The 20747-nt window shown below is 37.7% G+C and overlaps 2 long non-coding RNA genes across 3 annotated transcripts in view; both read left to right on the plus strand.

The window, feature by feature from the left end:
• LOC119505398 overlaps window positions 1-13635 on the plus strand; it is a 188920-nt gene extending 175285 nt beyond the window's left edge. For both annotated transcript variants that reach the window (XR_005210730.1, XR_005210731.1), the window contains 2 exons: window positions 6679-6799; window positions 13554-13635. This is a non-coding gene — a long non-coding RNA (uncharacterized LOC119505398). The remainder of the gene's footprint in view (window positions 1-6678; window positions 6800-13553) is intronic.
• A 33-nt stretch (window positions 13636-13668) lies between these two features.
• The window catches only part of LOC119505399, a 165109-nt gene continuing 158030 nt past the window's right edge, over window positions 13669-20747 (plus strand). Inside the window, exon 1 of the long non-coding RNA XR_005210732.1 lies at window positions 13669-13760. This is a non-coding gene — a long non-coding RNA (uncharacterized LOC119505399). The remainder of the gene's footprint in view (window positions 13761-20747) is intronic.

Here is a 20747-nt window from a genome sequence, read left to right on the forward strand (position 1 = left end):
ACCTATCTAGCAATCTTCTTTAGTGTTACTTACCACCTATTGTAAATCAGAAGACAACAGGAAAAGATTCATTTGACATCATGGAACACATAAAAATTATTTCTTAAAATGCAAATAGTCTTTGTAAGATTCCTTGTGTTGGTATTATATAATTTCTATAACAATTTCCATTGTTTGACAATCTTTTGTTATTAGAATTATTACTGATACAAATGCCTACTTCCATTCATATGCTGTTTTCTTGTGTTCTAGTCACAGGAGTGGCAAGTCTAGGTGAAAAGAGATCAACAACTTTCCTGCTCTTGTAACTTTATGGCTAAAGCCCATTGTAAATAGACTGTTAAGTGTTTAGAAGTGAGTCCATGAAACTTGAGTTATTATCACTCTGCACATGCATAGAAGTTAGACTAATAAGCACTTAGTGGGTTTTATATTTAATTTTAGTAAATGGAATTGTCTAATTACACAATTCTTTGTAATTACTTTTAATTTTTTCTACCTAGAACTGTATCTCCTAGCAGTTCTGTGCCCTGGCAGGGATGATTTCCCATATATTCATTTTCATTCATTCTCTCTGTCTCTTTCTCTGTTTTCCTATTTTGCTGTTTTCTTAGTCACAAGTCTCCAATAGTGTAATTTCCTGCTGGTTCTCCAGCTGTGAGACACTCCCTCAACCACCGCCCTCCCCCATCCTCCAGCTGTCTCTATGGGCAACATCAAACTGCTGATTTTAACACATTTGGTTAGCATTTAGCAGGGGCCAGGGACTCCTGTTAACTTCTAAAATGTGTTTATGAAGCAAAGACACATTTTGCTCCTAATTAAGCCTTTCACTAAGGGGAAGAATAAAAGGGTGTAGAGGTTTGAGATTTGAAACAACCGCCATCCCAGAAAAGTGCAGAGACAAGTCAAATAAGTGAGCTGAGGGTTCAGAGGACCCTGGAGTGCACAGCTCTGTTTCTCATGAGCTGGGGACTAACATTTTTTGCCTTCATTCAGGCTGGGCTATCTCCTGGGAAAGCAGCAGAAATAACCGTTAGGCAGAAACCCCCAAAGTGGACAACACAAGATATTCCTTTTATAAAGGCACCGATTTTCACATATTCCAGTATCCTAGAGGTATGCTGTCATTTTTTGAAAGATACACAACATGCAATACAAAAAAGAAACCCTTTGTTAGCTTCATTCAAGGAGGAAAATTGAGATGCAGCTGGGAGAAACAGGAAGCTTCCAGTCAGCAGTATAGCCAGGAGAATTTATATTAGATGGCAGTTTGTGAACGTTTCCTCTAAGACAGCCGAAGTGATGCTACAAGCAAGGAGGGATGTAAATTATTTTTAAAAACAAGTGTTGTCTCTGAGTTTGTCTTAAGATAGTGCCCTGTGAACTGTGAGACTCAGTAATAATATTGTGAATGAATGAGGAAGACTCCAAGCTGATGCCTGGCACCGAATTAAGGCCTCCATGCGTATTTCCTCTTTTTTGCTTGCTATTTTATAGCATTCCTAATTTGGCATACAAGGAGGATAATGTTGTTCATTATCCTGGTGGCAATGCCACCTACAGCAGGATTTAAGGGAAGTACCTGGGATTTCGTTATTCTGGTAAACCAGTTCCTAATCATATGTCTAAAAGAAAATTCAAAAAAGGTCCTCAGAGCTCTTTGAGTTCCTGGTGAAATCTACCACACTTTAACTCTAGCTCCATGGTCCCCATCTCTCCTCTAGTGTGTCAATTCATGTCCTCCTGGAAGCAAATGCAAACATAGATTTAGAGTGCAAGAGATTTATTGTGGGAAATGTCTGTGAAAGATAAAAGTGAACAGGAGCAGACATAGATGAGAAGAGCTTCAGACTAAAAGGGTTCTGACATCTGTGAAGGGAGAGGGGGAAGGAAAAAAGGAGGGCTGGGGAGGAAGAGTCTTTGACTAAAGGGCAGCCCTGAGAAAGTTTTAACTAGGCCAATGGGGAAGCACAGAGCAAAGAGTAGTCCAGGAAGAGCATAGCCCTGGGTAGTGGACACTGTAGTGGATAGCTCAGGTGAGGTGGCTGGAGGTTGTCAGCTAACCGGAAGGTTGTCTCTTGCAGGGAGATCTGAGCAGTGCCCTCCTATTCTGCCACACCATGACACCATCTACAACTTTTCTACCAACTGTTAAAACACTAATCCTACGAAGGACACTATCACTAGAACAAACTTCCCACTTTCCCCTGAGAGACCATCAGATCTGATCCTATCTTGCTTTACATCCCTGTTTGCCTCATTCATCATCCAAATTTCAAGACTCCCAGGCCATCTGTTGTCCAAAGTGTAACAACCATGTCCCTCTAAATCTTCTAATGAGACTCCATCTCATACCACTGACTATCCACACAAACTTTTCCACCTGCTCTCGTGAACTTTCAGACTGTCATGAACAAAATTGCCTACATCCTTGACTCTTCTAAAAATGTTCTTTACGTAGTTGTTCTAATTGAATCTGGCTCACCATGAGGACACTGCTTCCCTTCAATCCTTTTTCAAGTGGTGGTGGTTGTTTTGTCTTATATGGATATCACTGGGCATGGGGTGAGTGGAGTATCCTTACTCCTCATCCTTACTCCCAGCACATTTATCCACTTTCCTTTCTCAAAAAACCATCTCCTTTAAAGAACCCATCAGAGTATAGCTCCTACTCTCCTTCATTTTTATAATCATCTCTCAAATCACCTGATTACTCTTCTCACTCATGGAAGATTTAGCACTATTTTCCTCTTCCACTATTTCTGTTATTATTTTTGGGAACTTTAACATTCATGTAGCTAATTTCTCCAATACTCCAGCTACTCAGTTGGATAAATTATTCCTGTTGCTAGTTAAGGCCAACCTTTCCACTTGGGAACTGGTTCCTTTACCGTCTCGACTCTCCTGGACATCACTCTTATCCTCTTTTCTGCTTTCAAAATGTGTCCACTTTCCAATGGATTATTCCTATCAGCTGTTGTATTTCTCATCTTAATGATATATATATTAAAATAAATATTTCTCCTTCAAAAATAAAACTCCTGTCTTGACTCATCCTCCCCCCCCACCATCTCTGAGTTTCTCTGCTCCCCTTTAAAGTAAAATGCCCATCTATGTCTCTATTTCCTCATTTCCCTTTCTTTCTGTAGCCCATTACATTAAGGCTTTCATCCCCTCTAGTTCACTAACACTGATTTTATCAAGGTTACCGAGGACCTCCATGCTGTCAAATTCAACGATAATTTCTCCTTCCTCATCTTACTGAGCTTCTTAGAAAAATGTGGCACCGTTCCCTACTCCCTTATTTGAAATATTTCCTTCATTCAGGTTCAGAGACACCATATTCACTGGATCCTCCTGCTCAGTCATCTTGCTGGCTCCTCCTCCTTTTTTTGAACTTTTAATGCTGACATTCTCTGGGGATCAGTTCTTGGCCATTATATTTCTCTCTTTAGACTGTTTCCCTAGTTGATCCAACTTAGTTTCATGACCTTTATAACCTTTATATCTCTCCATCGTGGACTTCCCACAATTATATGAAGCCGCCTTCTGCCCTGACATGCATGCATGCACACACTGCACCTCCTGTAATCTTCTTCCATTCAGGAAATGGCACCATGTTCTCCCAGTAGCCCAGCCTAGGAGTCATGCTTGATTCTTCTCTTTTCTTCACTAACCACCTACCTACACTTTGTCAGTAAATCCTGATGGTTCTACCTTCAAATTATATCCTAAATCTGAGCTCTTCTAGCCATCACCACTGCTACCACTCCCACTATGTTTCTCTCCTAGACTATTGCAATATTCTCCTCAATGGTCTTCTTTTTATCACTTTTACTCCCACTACTTTTATTCTCCATGACAGACAGTGATTTTGTAGAAATCAGATCGCTTCATGCCCTGATGGGGATTACTATAATCACTCTAAATATATATTTCCAGAGAAAAATGTTAAATATAATAAAAACCTACATTGGCCTTTTCATCATTTCTTTGTTTTCATATTTTTGCACCTATGCACATGCTCTCCATGAAGCCTAGAACACCTCACTACCAAACCTACCCATCCTTTTCCTGTATCATTCCTACTTCAATGTTCAGACCCCATCAGGAAACACCTCCTCCTCCAAATCTTACAAGATTATCTCAAGCAGAGTTAGTTGCTAAATCACTTGTACTTTATTGTCATGGTTAATACCTTGGTGGCATCTGCCATGCTATTTTGTAAATTCTTTTTATGCAGCAGTTTTTTCCCCTTTAGACTATTTGCTTCTTCTATCCCTGCAGCTCAGTACCGTGACTGACACAGAGTAGGACTCACTATGTGCTTGATTAATAAGTAAATGAACAATTTGACATACAACATTTCTGTCTTTATGTTGGAAGAATAGAATCACTTGGCATGGCTTGAGGTAGTTTTCTAAAAATAAAAGCAAAAACAAAAATGTCTGTTTAGGACCAGTCGCTAAGAGCAGCAAAGGTTGCCATCTCTTGAGTAACGGAATCTAAAGCATGGATAAGGAAAATGAACCCGTGGTATCTAATCAAGTTAATTTTACTAGGCCCACTTAATGAGAAAATCCCAAGGTTAATCATATACGCATAGGTTAGAAAGAAATAGCTACGATATTTCCCTCCTTTGAAAATGAAGGATATGAATGTGATGGCTTTTAACGTCTATTTTCTTATATTCTGTGAGCCCACTGATGACTTCTAAATTGGTTTTGGTTTTTTTAAAAAAACACCTCAGAAAACACAAAATATACATTTGAAACAACCTTTTGTTTCAAATCATTGCTAAACTATATATAGACTCATTTTCCATTCATCTTTTTTAAAAGTGTCTGCTATGTGTAGTAAATAGTATTTTAATCTTTTCTGCAGAAAGTGTGAGTGGGGGGCACACTAAGGGGTAATTCTGTAGGAATAGACTTTTAAATTCAATTTAGCACTTTTATGGAGAATGGAGAATCTTAAAAATTAAGCCAGCAGGCATTCAAAGCCTGAGAGAACACTACTGGATGCATTCTTAATTAGAGCCAATAAAGTGTGTTTTTAGGGAGAGCTTTCCCACAGAAAACTCAATGCCAAAACACAGAAGAAGCAAACAAATTAAATTCCTTATATTAACTGCTTGGCACACTGTTTCTCAAGGAATTATTTAGCCCAACATGCTAGTTGACAAAATTTCACTTTTCAGAACTCCAAATAACCCTAAGGTAGGGTACTGACTACTTACATATTTTCCTCAAATACAAAAAAATCCATACAAATTTCAAGTCTTATGATGATACTAGCAGAAAAGATAAAGTTGGAGCATGATGATGAGTTGAATGATGGATGAAGGATCAGGAGTCTTAGATTTAGTTTCCATCCCTAAGTTCTAACTTGTTAGGCATATTTATGTTATGACTTGGAAATTTTTTCTGTGGCACACTGTATATATATTTGTGTTAGCAATAAAATAAGGCAGGAAAAATAAAAGAATAGATTCTAAACTGTCAACCGTGAATACATCTGGATAGTGAGATTGCAAGTAGTGAAAGGACACATTCCTTTTAAAAATGGTTATCATATTATTGTTTGAACTTGTATGCAATATTTTATATTGAAAAAATTAAAATATTTACTAGTTAATTTGTGGAAAATCCTTTTCTGGAACTCATTTATGCCAAGCACAGAGAGCAGGAACAGATGCTGTTCACAGGAGGTGGAACTTCTGGGAGGTAATATAATAACTTCTGTATTATATTCCATATAAGATGTAATAAGTAGCACTTCAGTCCTTTCTGAAGATATATTAGTGGGATGCACAAATCAGCAAACTGATTACCAGTAGACTAAATCAATCTGAGCACATTTTTTCCATTACCTGTACTATGAAAATATTTCCAAATCATGAATCATAAATGTGCCTAATGATTTAAATATAAAGATATTTTAGACCCTTCAGAATACCATGAATGTAAAAGGTATTAAGAAATAGATTAAACTGACATTTAACAGACTATGAGCTTTTTGTGGGCATGGCTGTGTCTCTTCCACCCCTTTATTCATTCATTTAGTCATTTAACAAATGATTCTTGTTTCTGAAATCCTAGTACCTTGTACTGGTACAGATTCTTGCACAAAATGTGTCTCTATTGTTGAATATATGAATGAATGAACAATTACTAGTCACTCAACAAGGCTTATATTCCTCTGTAAAGGCTTCCTCAAGCTCCTTTTAAGGAGGTATATTGAAAAAATTATTTTAATATAACTTCCTCCCTTAAACATAGTACTTTCCATTCTAGCAACACTTAATAAATATTTATTTGGGAAAAAACTCAAAACTATGCCAAATAGGGAATACTTGCAGAAGGGAAAGCTCAGGTCCAACAGCATGGAGGTCTTTAATATCTGAAAGACTGCATGTAGGAGAAAGATTAGATTTATTTTGTGTAGATCAAAGGGTTTTAATGAGGGCCAATAAGTGAAAGTTCCTGGGACACGGATTTCAGTTTAGGATCAAGGATATTCTAATCTGCTTTGGGATGTAGTGAGTTTGTATTCACTGGAAATATTTAAGCAGTGGCTGGACAGTCTGCTGAGCAAGCTGAGGACAGCATTTCAGTATCAGTTGGATGATTGGAGTAGATGACTTGTATGTTCTATTCTAACTCAAATTCTTAGGTTGGATGAACAATTCCCTGAATGAGAATCCACTTCCGTGTAAGCACCTGGCCTTTAAAACTAGAAGTCTTCCGATGTCCTTTCTGGATGGAATTTTGGGTCCGACTCCCTAAAGACTCAGGTAAATGCAAAACTAGGGAGATATATTACTTGGAAAAGGCAATAAATTTTCCTTGATTTCTTTCAATAGTTTAAGAACACACTTAATGTTTATCATAGTTTTAGCCAGCTCAGTATAAGTTTTTAGTTGGTACTGCTCTAATATAAATTGGGGAAGGGGAGTATGGGGGTATGTATGGTCTTAAGGGTTGGAAAGTTTTTTTTAAATGCAATTTTATTGAGATATATTCACATACCATACAGTCATCCAAAGTGTACAATCAATTGTTCACAGTACCATTATATAGTTGTGCATTCATCACCACAATCAATTTTTTGAACATTTTCATTACTCCAAAAAATAAAAATAAGAATAAGAATAAAAGTAAAAAGGAGCACCCAAAACATCTCATACTCCTCCCCGCCTCCTCCCAATTATTCATTTCCTTTTTGTCCTCTTTATTCTACTCATCTGTCCATACACTGGATAAAGAGAGTGTGAGCCACAAAGTTTTCAGAACCACACAGTCAAACCATATAAAGTATATAGTTACATGATCATCTTCAAGAATCAAGGATACTGGATTTCAGTTCAACAGTTTTCAGGTATTTCCTTCTAGCTATTCTAATACCCTAAAACTAAAAGCAGTATCTATATAATAACATAAGAATAACCTCCAGAATGAACCTCTCGACTCCATTTTGAGATCTCTCAGCCACTGATGAAACTTTATTTTGCTTCATTCTCATCCCTTTTTTGGTCAGGAAGGGTTTCTTAGTCCCATGATGCCAGGTCCAGGCTCATCCCCAGAAGTCATGGCCCATGTTGCCAGAGAAATTTACACCCCTGGGAGTCATGTCCAACATAGAGGGGAGGACAGTGAGTTTACCTGCTGAGTGAGCTTAGAGAGAGACAGGCTACATCTGAGCAACAAAAGAGGTTCTCTGGGGGTGACTCTTAGGCACAATTATAAGTAGGCTTGGCTTTTCCTTTGCAGTAACAAGTTTCATAAGGGCAAGCCTAAGAATCGAAGGCTTGGCCTACTACAATGGTAGTCCGCAATGCTTGCGAGAATATCAGGAATTCCCCAGGTGAGGAAGTTTAATATTACCACATTTTTCCCCAGTCCCTCAAGGGGGCTTTGCAAATACTTTTTATTCTCTGCCCAAATTACTCTGGGATGTTTCACATTAACCTGTAAAACCAACCAGAGCTCACCCCCTATTCAAGGTTCCATGTAATTATAGTGTTTGAATAAACTAATCATACAATTTAAATTACGTAGTGTAGTAGAGAAAATATAGATTTCGCATAAAATAAACATCTCTTCCTTTGGTCTCACACAGAAGTTGAGGTTTTAGAACACAGTCAATTTCATCCTTTTCCCTTTAGTCTGGTTACCTTAGTTCTAATCATGTCCATTTCGTTCATATCTCTAATTGAAGTCTGATCTCTTTTTCAGCTTCTTTACCATTTGCTGTATGGGGTAATAGTGACATTCATAGTTGCCACACTCTGGCTCTGAATCTCAGGTGTCACTTTGACACCTGAAGTTCCAGGGACCAGCCAGGTTATACACAAACAACTCAGCATCTCTGAATTTAGAGGTAACCATTACAACTCATGAATAGGTGTGACTGCCATAAGAGCTTACGATCTAGGAATCTTTACCATAAGCCTTCCCCTGATAACCTATGCTCTAGATTCAATTCTCAGAGTTTACACATTATAATTAGTCCACATTAGTGAGGCATTATAATGTTTGTCTTTTTGATTCTGGCTTATTTCACTTAACTTACTGTCCTCAAGGTTCGTTCACCTAGGTGCATACCTCACAACTTTTCTTCTTGCCACCACTCAGTATTCCTTTGTATGTTTACACCACAGTTCACCATTCCGTTTATCAGTCCATGTACCTTAGGCCACCTCCATCCATTATGAATTGTGAAAATGGCTGCCATGAACACTAGTGTGCAGTGCCTGTTCATGTCCTTGTTCTCAATTCTTCCAAGTATATACCCAATAACAGGCTTGCAAGACCATATGGCAACCCCATAGTTAGCTTCCTTTGGAACCACCATACTGCCCTCCAGCTGGGCTATGCCATTCTGCTTCCCTACCAACAAAGAATAGGTACATACCTCTCTCCACATTTTCTCCAGCACTTTTCATTTTTTAAACAGCTTTATTCACACACCATACAATCCATTCTAAGTAAACAACCAATGATTCCTGGTATAATTACATAATTATGCATTCACTACCACAATCTATATGAGGACATTTCCATTTCTTCTGCAAAGAAAGAGGAGAAGGAGAAAACCAAATGAAGAACACAACTATAAAAGATAGAATAAAAATAAAAATAAAATAAAATACAACAACAGCAGCAACAGCAGTCAGACAGCAACAGCATCACCAAGAATCCCTTCTCACTTCCTTATAGTCTCCTCTTATAGACATTTAGCTTTGGTATATTGCCTTTGTTACAATTAATGGAAGCATCTTGCAATGTTACCATTAACTATAGACCCTAGTTTGCATTGATTGTATTTTTCCCCTATAACATCCAATTTTCAACACCTTGCAATGTTGACATTCATTTGTTCACCTTCATTTAAAAACATTCCTTGCAATGTTGACATTCATTTGTTCTCCTTCATTTAAAAACATTCTTATATTTGTTCATTTAATCACCATCATTGACCACTCTAGGTTTCACTAAGTTATACAATCCTGGTCTTTATCTCCTATCTTTTCTTCTGGTGTCATACATGTCCTTAGCCTTCCTCTTTCAACTGTACTTACACTCATCTTTGTTCAGAGTACTTACAGTATTGTGCTACCATCACACACTATTATGCTATCCATTCCATTTCTGGATCTATACAGTCAACCCTGTTGAACCTTCTGTACTCCTTCAGCATCAAATGCCTGATCTCTAACCTCTTTCTATCTCTTGGTAACCTGTGATCTCAACTCTCAGATTGCACTGATCAATATTAGCTCATATTAGTTAGACTACACAGTATTCATCCTTTTGTTTCTGGCTGATTTCACTCAGCATAATGGCTACTGTCTACCATTTTGTCTTTTGGATTTTATATGTCATATCTTATTTTTATTTTTTTCCTCTCTCTTTTTGCCCTTATGATATTCTTCATTTCTACATTCTTCTCCAAATCCCTTTCTCCTGTCTTTTCCTATTTGCCTGTATTGCTCCCTTTAGTATTTATTATAGAGCAGGTATCTTGTTCACAAACTCTGTCAGTTGCTGTTTGTCTGAAAATATTTTAAATTCTTCCTCATTTTTGAAGTATAGTTTTACTGGATATAGAATTCTTGGTTAGCAGTTTTTCTCTTTCACTATCTTAAATGTATTATACCACTGCCTTCTCACCTCCATGGTTTCTATTGAGAAATCCACACATAGTCTTATCAAACTTCTTTGTATGTGATGGATTGCTTTTTCTCTTGGTGCTTTTCAGAATTCTCTCTTTCTCTTAACAGTGATAATCTGATAATTAAGTGTCTTGGAGTTGGTATCTTCAGATCTATTCTGTTTGGTCTATTCAGATCCATGCTGAGTTTCTTGGATCTGTAATTTTATGTCTTTGATAAGAGATGGAAATTTTCAGTGATTATTTCTCCATTATTGTTTCTGCCCCCTTGCCCCTTCTTCTTCCCTTCTGGGACACCCACGAAATATATTCATGCACTTCATGTAGTCATTCAATTCCCTGGGGACCCTGCTCATATTTTTCCATTCTTTTCCCTCTCTGTTATTTTGTGTGTAGGATTTCAGATGTTCTGTCTTCTAGTTCCTGAATCCTCTCTTCTGCCTCTTTAACTCTGCTGTTGTATGTCTCCATTGTGTTTTTCATCTCTTCTATTGTGTCTTTCATTCCATAAGTTCTGCCAATTGTCTTTTCAAACTTTCAAGTTCTTCCTTATGTTTTCCCATTTCCTTCTTTATATCCTTCATCTCTTTTGCCATATCTCCCTCAACTTGTTGATTTGATTTTTGAATTGATTTAGCATATTTGTTTGGACGTCTTTAATTAGTTGTTGCAACTCCTGTATCTCAATTGAAGTATAAGTTTGTTCCTTGACTGGGCCATATCTTCATTTTTTCTTGTGTGATTCCTAATTTTTTGTTGTCCAGGCTTCTGATTTCCTTGATTACCCCAATCAGATTTTCTCAGACTAGACAGGCCCTAGTCTCAGGAGGGTGTAATCTGTATCAGGTTTTCTTGAGGATGAGACCCAGAAGGTTGTCAGACTTTCCTGTGAGGCCTCTAGACTGTGCTTTTCCTATCCTTCCCAGAAGGTGGTGCTTGTCAGCCCATAGCTCTCCACTGGTGTAAAGAAGGGCAGTACCTTTAATTCTCAGTTGATCCTGACCCAGCCAGGGGCTGAGGGTTTCAGAAGCTAAGCTTGAACTGTTTTTGTGGTTTTTTTTCCCAAGGCCCTGGGGTCTGAGTTCTCTGAGGGAGGGCTGCTACTTGAGCTGATCCCTGCCCCATGCCCTTCAGGGAATTATCTCCTGCACTTGAGTTTCCCCTTTGACTGTCTGACTGTTTTTATTCCACCTTTGCCTGGGTCAGTGCTGACAACTGAAAATGCTTGAAGCTTTCTCTAATGAGCTACTTAGAATGAGAGAAAAAAAAAGGAAAAAAGAAAGTCCCCTTTTCAGAGCCAGTCCCCAGCCCTCCAGTTCACTAGGCAAGAACTGGAGTTTGTACCCGGTTCTGTGTGCCCTTTTTATTGGGACCCAGCCCTTTTCCAGTATTCTGAGCTCAGTCACCTCCAAAAGCCGCTTATTTATGTATTTATTTTTCCATCAGCCCTTCCTCTTCTCTACTGAGAAAAATCTCCCATTTCCCTTCCTGCTTGCTCCAGGCTTATCTGTGCTCATAGCTTTTATTCAGTAGTCCAAATTTGTTAATTAAAACCACAATTGGAGCTTGGTTGAGCTACGTTCCCGTACTCCCGGCAGGGACTGCTGCTTTTTCCCACAGGGAAGTTTTGCAACTCAGCCTGCCATGCCACTGGGAGGGGGGGTCCGAGCTCCGCAGTTTGGGGAACTTTACTTACAATTCTATGCTGTGATCTCAGCCCTTCCACCCATTCCAGACTGGTGTACAATGTTGTCCAGTCACAGAAATCCCCCTAACATTTGTTCCAGGTTCCAGATTATTTTCTAGTTGTTCTTGGCTATTTGCTAGTTGTTCTAGGGGATTAACTAAATTCTACACCTCCCTATGCTGCCATCTTGCCCCACCTGGAAAGTTTTTAAGGGGGAAAATTGGTAAAAGTCAGTTTATAAATGAGCAGTCACACAAGACTAAGAGCTATTGCTTCATTTCCTTGAAGAAAGTTTTCCAGAGATGCCTCTTTAACCTGATGTGTATGAAATAGGAAATAATGAGAAATAATTAGCTTATATGTGAATAGAGAGAACACAGATTTTTTAGAATATCAATCTAATTATATTCTGAAGAATATAGCATGAGTTTGGAGTTAATTATTAACCACCAGTATACATCAATTCTTAATGTTTAATCTATTATTGGTTTGCTAATGATTAAAAGCAAAAGTTGTTATTTTCTCTGAAAGCCAGAGCTGAAGAGAAAGTACTATTATTATTTCTAAAGTTCTATCCAAGCTCAATTTCTACATTAAATTGTGACTGAAGAATTTAAATCAACCGCACTTGTACTGATTGTATAGTGTTAACCACGTAAACAGAATGATGCCATGTGCTTCAAAATAAGTAGCTACTAATGTAATAATCACCTGAAAAAATACCTATTTTTTTTTTTATGAAATCACAGTGGTACATGAGGTATTTCATTATTTTATTGTTTCAATACTCCATTATTCTTTTACTCTTAAAGTGAAAAAAGAACATAGATGCAATTTCCATGGAGATCATTCAAAATTCTAACTAAATTATTGATGTAATGAAATCAGTGAATAAAGTGTCACAAATTTAGAGAGAGCTAGGCAAGCCAAGAAAACATATAAAAGACTCTCCTTGATCCAACAGGTAGAGAATTATGAAAATTCATACTTCTCAATAGCAAAGACTGATAGAATGGGAAGGAAAATGAATTACGTGAGGCCTTGTAGTTCTGAGTAATTATTACAATTGCAAATAGTTTCAGCAAATACCCTGAACATACTTGATAAAAATTTAGTCACCAAAAATGCAAATAAAATATACAGGAAATATATTGAAGAAATATCATTTACAAGTTAATTTTCATTAAATTATACACCATCTATCATTATAAAATTTTTGAAAATGCATTTTCGTCTTTGTAACAAATTAAAGGTATGGTGATAAAAACCCACAAGATATTGCTGTTTATAGTTTTGATGGAGTAGCTTATTGCAGATCATTGCTATCATCTAGAACAATGAGAAAAGCTGAATTAAAAGAAAATTAGTTTAATGACATTAGAGAGCTGCTGAAGTGACCTGGTCTACAGTGGCCAAGATTGTGGAAAAGGGAAACTGCAGAGGTTAACTGACATTCTTCAGTCACAATTTTCCTGGGAGTGTCTTCTGATTGTGGGTACAGGGCAAGAGGTTGGGAATCCATAGTTTTCCTAGGCAGAGGGGCTGGGTTAAAGGATAAAGAAACCAACAGAGTTGAGAAGGTCTTGTGGCACAGGAGAGGCACAATTTGAGAATTTGAGGGTCAAGATCACAGTGAGGAAGGAGGCATTGAGGACTGAACCTGATACAAGCTGTTTTCCTCTTCAAGATATTTGCTACAAGAAGCTGCAAGAAACAGGAGGCCATGAAGTCAAGCAGAAAGTCTCTGAAAAACAGTTTTTCAGTAGCCTTAAGATACTAATGTGACAAAGATTATAGTTGAGGACCCACTGGGTGTAAGGTCCCTGGTGAATGCACTAATCTCAAGGTTTGAAACCCTGGAGGCTCACACTCTAGGAACAGAGGTGAACTAGAGGTAAGTGGAACCTTACTAAAATTTCTGCCCAGTTCTGTTTCAGTTCAGTCACTAGAAGAAAAAACGTGATAATGAATGGAAATTATAATTTCTTATAGCTAATACCTGGTGTTCAATAAAAAGCTACTAGGCATGCCAAGTTAAAGGGCCATAGCCTGAAAACTAAGATTAAAAAAAAGACAATAGAGATTCACAGGTGATTCAGATATTGGAGTTAGTAAAAAAGACTTTAATATTAATGTAACTAATATGCTCCCCCAAATAGAAGAAAAGATGGGTAAAATATTTGAGGAGATGGAGAATCTCACCAAAGAATTGGAATATATAAAAAAGAATCAAATAGAAATTCCAGAATTGAAAACTACAGAAATTGAAATTAAAAATTCAGTAATAAAGAATATAAACAAAAGAATGGACACAACAGAAGACTGGATTAGTGAACTGCAAGATGTATCTCATGAAGCACTGTTTTAATTGCACCCCACAAATTTTGATGTTGTATTTTAGTTTTCATTCAATTAAAAATATTTTCTAATTTCCTTTGTGACTTCCTTTCTGACCTGTGGGTTATTTAGAAGTGTGTTGTGTGATTTCCAAGGACTTGGGGATTTTTCAGATATCTTTTTTGTGTTATTGTTTTCTAGTTTAATTCCATTATAATCAGAGAACCTACTATGTAAGATTTCAGTTCTTTTAAATATCTTAAGGTTTGTTTAATGAGCTAGAATATAATCTATCTTGGTGAATGTTCCTTGTGAACTTGAAAATAATGCATAGTCCACTGTTGCTGGAGAGAGTGTTCTATAAATGCCAATTGCATCAAATTTGTTGATAGTGTTGTTCAGGTCTTCTATATCCTTACTGATTTTCTGCCAACTTGTTCTATTGATTGCTGAGAAAGGAGTGCTGAAGCCTCCAGATATAATTGTGGAATCTTCTGTTTCTCTTTTCCATTTTGTCAGTTTTTGTTTCATGTGTTTTGAAGCTGTTTCGATAGGTGCATAGACATTTAGGATTGTTATATCTTCTTGGATAATTTACCCTTTTATCATTTGTAATGTACCTCTTTATCCCTGGTAATGTTCCTTGTTCTGGAGAATGGTGATTCTTTTTGTTTTTGTTGTTTTAGCAGGCTATCAACCTGTTTACTTTCAAACCACAAATTTTGTCTCATCCACTCTGGGTGGTGGTTCCAATCTCAGTTCAGTTTTCAGTGTTTTTGCGGTGCTGCTTTGGGTTTGTCCTATGCATGAGTCTCTTAGGTATTATTCTGTGATTTGAGTTGTGGTTTAAATCTTAGCTCCACTCTGAAAGTTGCTGTTGTGTTGCTTTGGATCTCTCCCACATACGCAAGCTCATGTGAACTTGAGACTTGTATGGATGGGTTCATATGCAGAATAATATTTGCTACTTTGGGTAACTCTTCTCTGGAATCCCTTCCTCATTCTCCAACCCCGCCAGGGCACCTTTATCCAATTTCTCTGTCCAGAAATAAGGTATTTATGTTGAGGTTTTAGTCACCTACATGTTATGTTCACAACCAATAACGAGGTTTCCTTCTCTCCACAATGTGCCTCCTTTTGTTTACTTTTTAGAGTCTTCAAGTAGTCGCTTTTTGTATTTTGTCAAGTAGTTTTTACGTGTAATCGGAGGGTAATACAGGCTGTACTGGGGTTCTTCCACCATGCCAGAAGAACCCCTGCTTCCTTTTGAAAAGTATTTGAGGCAGGCAGAAAATACTCTCTTGTTATGGGATCATTGAGAAAATGGAGAAACCTTCATGGGGGAGGATAGAGAAAACAATGGTCAGAGAAGCAGGAGGATAGAAAAGATACAGGTAGCACTCTGCCTGTAACTGCTTTTCCCTCTTTCTTTTCCTGCTCCTATAAAATTTACTGATTTTGCCTGTGAAACTATTTGAAGAAACTGAATCCCAGATTTTTGCATGGGATATACATCTGCTCTTCCAAAAAGTCTGTTGCCCAAATTTGAAACTATGCACTCAATTGGTGTATTGCTCCTCTGCAGGATCACTCTTTCATTCCTAAGGTGGGAATTGATTTTTTGCCTCATGTTTTGTCATGTGAGAGTACTAAGTATATTACAACCTCAGAATTTTCACACATTATTTAAAATCTTGTTCACAAAGTGAGAAGGTCTTGCATAGGCTTGTCTATACCAATGTGTAAAAACCTCCAGCTGCCTTTGAAATTGTGAAGACAAGTTATGTTCCTCATTAAGTTTATAGACTAATGCCTGTAGAAAGCAGAAACTTTCTATAGACATTTTTCAAAACGTGAATTGTTTCATATTTAAAGTGACTTCACCCTAACCTTTAAGTTTATGCATGCAAATTAATAGATCGTTTCCATCCATGATTATTATTTCTGCTTACAAAAAAATACATCCAGGCCTTTAAAGTTAGTGGAGAAGTAGTTGAATTTTTCAATTTATGTAAGTTAATGCTTTTTGAATAAGAAAATCTAAATATTTATATTCAAAATACTTGTTTGCACAAATTCTGCACATATCAAAATTCAGAATGACAATTTAAAGATGGGTTTTGGAATTGAAACCCTTACTTAAGCTTTCAGATTTAGCTGTCATATTCAAATCTATGTTTGATTCAACTTTTCCCCTCCCTTCTCCTTTGATTCTCAACTTTGAAAAGGTAGGCTATTCAAAGTTTTATTTTTCTGTTAGTTACAAAGCAAAGCAAAATAAAACAAAATGGGGCTGTTCAAAAAAGAAAATTAGAAAACAAAGCATGATGGCTTCCATAGCATTAATCATGAAATGGGCTTGTGCAAACATGGTACAGACCAGAATTCACAGAAATAAGGGTCAGAAGATGCACGGGCCTTCTATGCTCTTAAGATGGTATTTCTGGGCATAGATGGACACATACTGGAGATGGGATCTGGGAGCTGGATTCCACCCATTTTGCTGTGCATTTTTATGGGGCAAATGTGAGAGTGGCCTTGCCATTGGGGATACATAGTTTGAGACAGAATGCCAAGTAGTCTGGGCTTGAGTGCCAGCTGTTCATAGGAGTTATTGCAGACCTTGGGGGAAGATGAGGTCATGCACAGCCCCTCCTGCTGGGAAAGGGGAGCCGCAGGCCCAGCCAGCTCATTGCCACACAGCACAGAGAGGGCTATAAAGGGCTTTAGGTAATCCCGCTTATCCTTCCATGTCTATTTTTAATACATTTTAAATTTTTGAATAATTTTAGATTTTCAGAAAATTTCCTGAGATAATACAGAGTTCCTATGTACTCTTCACTCAGTTTCCTCTAATAATTAACATCACTATGGACTTTTGCCAAAACTTAGAAATTAACTAATATTACTAAACTTCAAACTTTATTCAGATTTTGCCAGTTTTTGCACTAATATCTTGTTTCAGTTCCAGGATTCAACTCAGAGTATCATATTGCTTTCATTCCATATCTAAGATGAAAGGATGAATACAATAGCTCTCAGTTACTGAAAATTTCTGACCATAATCCTTCTTGATATAGTCATAAGCAAAACCAAATATAAAATGTAACTGATTGGGAAAATTCAGTTAGGAATATGTTGAGCTGACATATTTCTTTAAATATTTATCCATACTAGGTGTCAGGTCTTGATCAGAATTATTTGAGGTCAAGACTTACCTTTATCCCATCCATTGTATTGATAACAGTACCTTATACATGAGAGACAGGCAGTATATGTTATGAAGTTAATAAACAAATAAGTGCCACTCTCTGAAGTTTACTCATCATAGCTAGTAATGTTTCAGCATATGGGCACCATATTATTTTCAAAATTCATATGGTGGCCTGAAGAATTAAGTTTCACAACCATATAAATTCTTCCAGAAAAATGGAAAATAGTTCATTCCATTTGTGTTTTTTTAGGAAAGAAAAATCCGGTAAGTAAGAACTATGACTTGACTCATCATACATATATGTTATAGATTCTGCTGGACAACACTGCTCACATACTTCTTGTCCCCTTCTTCCTTCTTTCCTTCCTTCCTTCCTTCCCTCCCTCCTCTTTCCTCCCTCTCTCCCTCCCTTCCCTTCTTTCATTCATTTCCTTCCCCCTCCTCCTCCTCCTCCTTCTTTGGAAAAAATTATTTATTCAGTGAGGTGCTCAAGTAGTTGAACTTGCACTAAATTTGGCCCATCACTTAAATGGATGAGTTTGTTTATAGATATTCAGAGTCAAACTAGAAATGTGAAGAGATGAGAGGTGAGCTAAGCTTGGGTTATGAAAAGTAGTCCTGGAATCCCTCCTTCAGATAACTAGGTCTGTATATTTGTAAATGGGGCTATTGGCCCTGCCCAAGGCATACACAGATCACCCCTGACACACACAGACACACATGTACACACACCCATACACACAGCTTCTCAAAGTCAACAGATCTGTCAATACATTTTGAAAGAAGTTTCTGTGAAAAAGTAAAAAAGACCATGAACTCATTGGAACTGCACTATCCAATACTGAAGTCACTGGCTACATATGACAATATAAATTTAAATTAACTAAAATGAAATAATATTAAAAATTCAGTTGCTCAGTCAATTATGCTTTAGTTTAGTCAAATATTTATGCTTTAGATTAGTCAAATACTGTTGCATTCCTCTGGGTTTATTCTTGTTACATGTTTCAGGTGCATATAGGTTATTGTGCCAGTTTGAATGTATTATGTCCCCCAGAAAAAGCCATTATTCTTTGATGCAGTCTTGTGGGGCAGACGTTTTGGTGCTGATTAGATTTGCATGGAAATGCGCCCCACCCAACTGTAGGTGATAACTCTGATGAGATATTTCCATGGAGGCATGGCCCCACCCATTCAGGGTGGGCCTTGATCAGTGGAGCTATATAAATGAGCTGATGGGCAGAGGGAACTCAGTGCAGCTGTGAGTGACATTTTGAAGAGGGGCTACAGCCAAGAGGGATACTTTGAAGAAAGCACAGGGCTGCAGATGAGAGTTTGAAAACAGCCATTGAAAGCAGACTCTTGCTCTGGAGAAGCTGAGAGAGGACAAATATCCCAAGTCTGACTAAGAGTGACATTTTTGAGGAACTGCAGCCTAGAGAGGATTGTCCTGGGAGAAAGCCATTTTGAAACCAGAACTTTAGAGCAGACACCAGCCACGTGCCTTCCCAGCTAACAGAGGTTTTCCGGATACCATTGGCCATCCTCCAGTGAAGGTACCCAATTGCTGATGTGTTACCTTGGACACTTTATGGCCTTAAGACTGTAACTGTGTAACCAAATAAACCCCTTTTATAAAAGCCAATCCATCTCTGGTGTTTTGCATTCCGGCAGCATTAGCAAACTAGAACAATTATTTTTAAGCCCAGTTATTTCTTTTGCATTTGCTATACCATCTTGTAGAAAAGAATAAAATTGCATGCATTGTCCACTAGGGACATTCCGAAAACCAAGTTCCAAGATGCCAACCAAGGGCCACCTTACAAGCAGGCCTTTCTAAAGAGAGTAGTCTTAGACATGCTATGTTAGTTCTTCTCTGCAAGACGATGTGGTAAGTTAATGCTTTTACAAATACCTGTCTCCATCTCCAGTCCTCCCTCCAAACACATAGCAATGATACATGAAACCTGAAAAGGTAAAGTAAGGAGTAACACAGACTGTGCAAACAATATGATCATGCTAAATACCTGTGTTCTTCAGGGAGTCTGGAATTTTGGTGCGTGCTAGGCAGAGGATGCCTACGTGGTCAGCATCTGATAAAAACATTGAGCTCTGAGTCTCTAATGGGATCCCTTGCAGAACATGTTGCTGCATTATTGTTGCTGGGGGAAGAGCATGTTCTGTGTGACCCCTCATGGGAGGCAGATAGCATAAGAAAACCTGCATGTGGATTCCTCCAGACTCTGCCTGCATATCTTCCCTTCATGTTCCATTTGTGTACTCTTACTGCATTGCTGTGGTGAATCATAACCGTGAATAAAACTATATCGAAGACTCGTGAATCCTTCTAGTGAGTTTCCAAACATGGGGTTGGTCTTGGGTACCCTGACACACCATCTTAAACAGAATATGATTTTATTTTTGAAGGAATGATTAAAAAGCTTTCGCAGTGGGCAAGTAATAGTTCCTATGCTCAATTGACACAGACTTAATCTCCATTCAAACAGCAAACATTTATCTGAGGAGGCTAAGACATTAAATCATGGCTAGAGAAAATGCAGTAATTTGTAAAGTGTGTATCAAAGTACTTGGCATATAGTAGGAGCTCAAGTAATATTTCTCTTATTCCTCCTACCCCAGCCCCATTAGAATGCGTTGTATGTTGTTGTTGTTTTTCTAAGTCAGTGGTCATTCTGACACATTTATGTTGCTTGCTTCCCTGATGTTATTTTTTTGCTGGAAAGCAAACAAAATATTTAAAAGTTAGATCACTAACCAGGTTTGTTCTTTTGGCATCTGGTGTTTAAAGGAACTTCAGTTTTCATTCCAATTTTTTCATCACATGTCCCTACCAATGGAATCTCACTTGTACTTTCTAAAAGGAGAAATATGAGACAAGAGAGGCATCATTTTATGGTTTCAAAGCCAGCAGGGTCAAATAGGAGAGCTCATAATTGAAATCTAAAATGTGTGTTTTTTCTTCTCTACAAGCAAAGGGAAGTAGAAGAGGCCATGACCCAAACCACTAGTGCTTCTGTTGATGGAGAATGGCAGACATTGAGGCAATGACTAGAGCTGAGATTTCATGCCTGGGATGTAAGGGAACACACATTGGCACTTACCAGGCAAAGAAGTCATTCAAGAAGTTACGTTTTCCTAAAACCGAGTCCAGTGACTTAAGTTTTTTTCTGCTTATTTTATCATGAATGTACAGAATAAACATAGACCATATCAAAATGTAAATGATAAGGTTAAGGATATTCCCAGTCTTCAATATATTTGCTGCAGAAGACATTCTGACCACTAAGTGTTTCCACTTCTACCTCTTCC

The sequence above is a fragment of the Choloepus didactylus genome, chromosome 10, assembly GCF_015220235.1.
Source record: "Choloepus didactylus isolate mChoDid1 chromosome 10, mChoDid1.pri, whole genome shotgun sequence".
In the NCBI taxonomy this organism is placed as follows: Eukaryota; Metazoa; Chordata; class Mammalia; order Pilosa; family Megalonychidae; genus Choloepus; species Choloepus didactylus.